This window comes from Cottoperca gobio, chromosome 22 (assembly GCF_900634415.1).
Source record: "Cottoperca gobio chromosome 22, fCotGob3.1, whole genome shotgun sequence".
Classification (NCBI taxonomy): domain Eukaryota; kingdom Metazoa; phylum Chordata; class Actinopteri; order Perciformes; family Bovichtidae; genus Cottoperca; species Cottoperca gobio.
The window spans coordinates 12448443-12452678 of NC_041376.1; the positions used below are offsets into that span (position 1 = coordinate 12448443).

At 42.7% G+C, this 4236-nt stretch overlaps 1 pseudogene; it reads left to right on the forward strand.

Annotated features, from left to right (window-relative positions):
* Positions 1–408: 408 nt before the first annotated feature.
* LOC115027566 (cytochrome P450 1B1 pseudogene) lies at positions 409–3015 on the forward strand (annotated as a pseudogene).
* Positions 3016–4236: the final 1221 nt, after the last annotated feature.

Here is a 4236-nt window from a genome sequence, read left to right on the forward strand (position 1 = left end):
CTAAACCTCAGAGGAGAAAACAATCAACTCCATCTTATTGTCCTTTACTTATACTATATACCATCCATCCCTTCCATCTAATTGCTAAACTGCACTATTTTTTTCAACATTTACAACTTTATATAAGATATTTCAAGACAAATACTTCTTAATGTGTTTTATTCTTTGGCAATACAACTATAAATCTGTATTTTTGGCAACAAGACCTATTAAGTAGCTGCTCTGCTTTTCTTCCATCCTACAAGGGACGCTGCTGCAAGGAGGCCTGAGTGGAAATAGGACTAAAGGTCTGTAGGCTGTTGTCAAAAATGGGAGGGGAGAGATAATAAAAAACCTGAGTTGCTGACCCCTCCCACCATAGAGATACATATAAGCGAAATGTTAAGGCTTGAACCTGATCGAGCCCTTCTCACTAGCTTCTGTAGCGAGGGGTGAGACAGCATGTGAGTTAGGCTTAGAGTCTTATAATACAGGTTAAGAAATCAAAAAAGGATTTATTTTATTTTTATGAATGTACAAAGAGGGAACACTTGCAATGGTCTCCCTTTTTGTGTAAAAATTGTCTCGTTTTTTGACGCAGTGGATGATAGACCAGCTACAGGATAACACAATGGCTCAAATGGACTCAGAGTTTGGTGTGAAGGGCAGCAGCATCATCAGAGAATGGAGCGGACAGGTCCAGCCTGCTCTCGTCGCCACCTTTGTTTTCCTCTTCTGTCTGGAAGCCTGTCTGTGGGTCAGGAACCTCAGACTCAAGAGAAGACTGCCGGGACCCTTCGCCTGGCCAGTGGTGGGCAACGCCATGCAGCTGGGCCAGATGCCTCACATCACCTTTGCCAAGCTCGCCAAAAAATATGGCAACGTGTACCAGATACGGCTGGGCTGCAGCGACGTTGTGGTTCTGAATGGAGACAGAGCGATACGTGAGGCTCTCATACAGCACAGCACAGAGTTTGCAGGCAGACCAAACTTTGCCTCTTTCCAGGCTGTCTCAGGGGGGAAAAGTATGACTTTCACCAATTACAGCAAACAGTGGAAGATGCACAGGAAAATTGCTCAATCAACGATCAGAGCATTTTCTTCTGCCAATAGCCAGACCAAAAGAGCCTTTGAGCAGCAAATTGTGGCTGAAGCCACAGAGCTAGTTGACATTTTCCTTAAACTCAGTGCTCAGGGCCAGTATTTCAACCCCGCTCATGAGCTGACAGTAGCTGCAGCGAATGTGATTTGTGCCTTGTGCTTTGGAAAACGTTATGGTCATGATGATGTTGAGTTCAGAGCCTTGTTACAGAGGGTAGATAAGTTTGGAGAGACAGTAGGGGCTGGAAGCTTGGTCGATGTGATGCCATGGCTTCGGTCTTTCCCTAATCCGGTCCGCAGCATGTTTAAGAACTTCACAGACCTGAATGAAGAGTTCTTTGGGTTTGTCCAGAACAAGGTGGAGGAGCACAGAGAGACATTTGATCCAGAGGTAACGAGGGATATGAGTGATGCCATCATTGGCGTGATTGACAAGGCTGAAAGTGACAATGGCCTCACCAAAGGCCACACAGAGGGGACGGTGTCAGATCTGATTGGTGCAGGTTTGGATACCGTCTCCACCGCTCTTCACTGGATTCTCCTTCTGCTGGCTAAACACCCCGAGATGCAAACCAAACTCCATGAGCTCATTGACAAAGTGGTGGGGCGTAACAGGATGCCATGTGTCGAGGACCGAAGCAGCCTGGCGTACCTGGACGCCTTCATCTACGAGACCATGCGCTTCACCAGCTTCGTCCCCGTCACCATCCCACACTCCACAACCTCAGACGTCACCATCGAGGGCCTCCACATCCCCAAAGACACGGTGGTCTTCATCAATCAGTGGTCCGTCAATCACGACCCCCTGACGTGGAAGGATCCACATATCTTTGACCCCTCGCGCTTCCTGGACGAACAGGGCTCCCTAGATAAGGATCTCACCAACAATGTTATGATCTTCTCAGCAGGGAAGAGAAGATGTATTGGGAACCAGATTGCCAAAGTGGAGATATTTTTGTTCTTTGCAATTCTGCTCCAACAATGCCGCTTTGAGAAATGTGCCAATGAGGACCTGTCTTTAAACTGCTCCTATGGTTTAACACTGAAGCCTTTAGACTACAAGATCACTGCCAAAGTCAGGGGACAATAAAACGTGTGAAACTGGTTCTCCAGTTAAAGAACAGCCATGCAATATAAGGTATGTGTTCTAAAATAAATATGTACGCCTTGTATCCCAGAGGACTATTATGTTATAAGCTTCAATTAACCCAAAACATGGAAATGATAAGCTTTCTTGCCTCTGCTAACATTTAAAATTGTGACAATATTGTTATTTCACTCACAGCTGGACTTTTAATGTGATTTTATTCCTCATTCCTCAAAACTGTGATTGACTGAAAAACCTAAATATATCTGCCTCATCATGTAAGACACAGAAATAATGTAATAAAAGCTTCTGATGTATTTGCCCAAAACCACAATTCATCATAAACCTTAAGTATGTATTGTTATTTATATGAGGGTATTTAGCAGAGTCACCCCAAATTGCAATATAAACCAGTGGTGATGAATAAGTTTCACTGTAAGCATTTCGTTTTTCTCCCTGATGGGGAGAAATCATGTGCCTAGCTGTGTGGTCTCTACCGAGCAGTTATTGACATTCATCTTCCTATGTGTTGAACCTTTTCATGTTTAAGCTTATACATCGTGCAAGTCATCTACGTTCATGTACTCTTACATCAAGCATAATACTGTTGTATTCTGACAATAACTCCTGTTTAAAAGCCACTGATTTAATTGTTAGTTGTTAGTCTTCTTCCTTTACTACATATAATACATCACTGTACAATATGATTTACTTGGCAAACCGCATTGTCTGAATAATAAGATGTGTAGAAATAGCTAAATAATGTTTTTATAATGAACATGACCCCGTGTGATACACTCTGTACTCTACAATGCACAATAAACATTTTGTATTGATTTCTAACTGAATATGACGGTGGTATCAGTCAAAGTGTTGAGAACGGCAGAGGCCGGAGAAGTCAAAGAGATAATAATAGATCCTGATGTTTGGTCTCGGTGTTGTTGTGAAAGATTAATGTGGGTTACAAGGAATAAAACATTTGAAATGATAAAGACTAGAGATATAAACATTACAATTTTGGCATTAGAGTTAGGAAATCAAAACTTTGATCTAACTAAACACACATAGTTACAGCGGGGAGTCATATCAGGTTGCATGCCAGTAAGCAATATTCAATTTAACCACCATTTTTACTTGATACTTTGAAGTGCGTTTTGCTGATCTGTACTTAGGTAACATTTTGAATGAAGGGATTTTAATTGTAATGGAGTATTTATACATTTTTGTACAGCTACTTTCACTTAAGTAAGATCTGAGTACTTTTTTTCATTAGTGTTAATTGTCACACACACTCTCAGACATTCTTCATGGCTGTCAAATGCTGATTTTTGGCATTTAACCTGACATGACCCACCTTGTGTTTGTACTAGTGTCTGTCATGATGATTAAGCTTTTTAAATGACCTTCAGCATCATAGGATTTACAGATAAAATAAGATAAATCTGCTCCAATAAACGCAATAAAAAAAACCTTCTTAAATCCTTCTGACTGACTTTCCTTATTTTGGGAAAACCAAAACCACCTAATTCTGAACATTTGTCCTGGCTGTAAGTATAGTACATAAATATTAGTTCAGATGTGGGTTAGCAGTTTATATCTCCCCGTCTCCCCTGGGAGCATGTCCTCAGTGAGTGGTCCTATGCTCCAGAGTCCACCTGTGTGCTCGCAGAAGCAGCACTGTGGCTGAACTCTGAAGGAGGCTTGTTTTCACTGAGGTTACTACAGAGCAGGCTGAAGACATTCTGTACTGCAACAGGCTCCCTCTTCCTCTTTTTCTTTGCTCTGACACCGCAAGGACCCTAGAGGGTTGAATGGGCCGCCTAAGCCTCCCCCGTTTCCATCACTGCTTCCCAAACATCCTTGAAATGTGTCCAGCTGAAAGACTCCCTTTCACCCCAAGTCACCCGCAGCCCTCGACCTGCTGAGTTTCACTCCTCAAAAGAAAACAGAAAAAGTGTACAGGCTGAGGTTAGTCACATTCTCCACGTACACGGAGCCACAGCGTGACCTCCCACAAGGTTCTCTCCGCTACCATCAGACGCAGCTTAGGACTGTATCCACACAAAAAA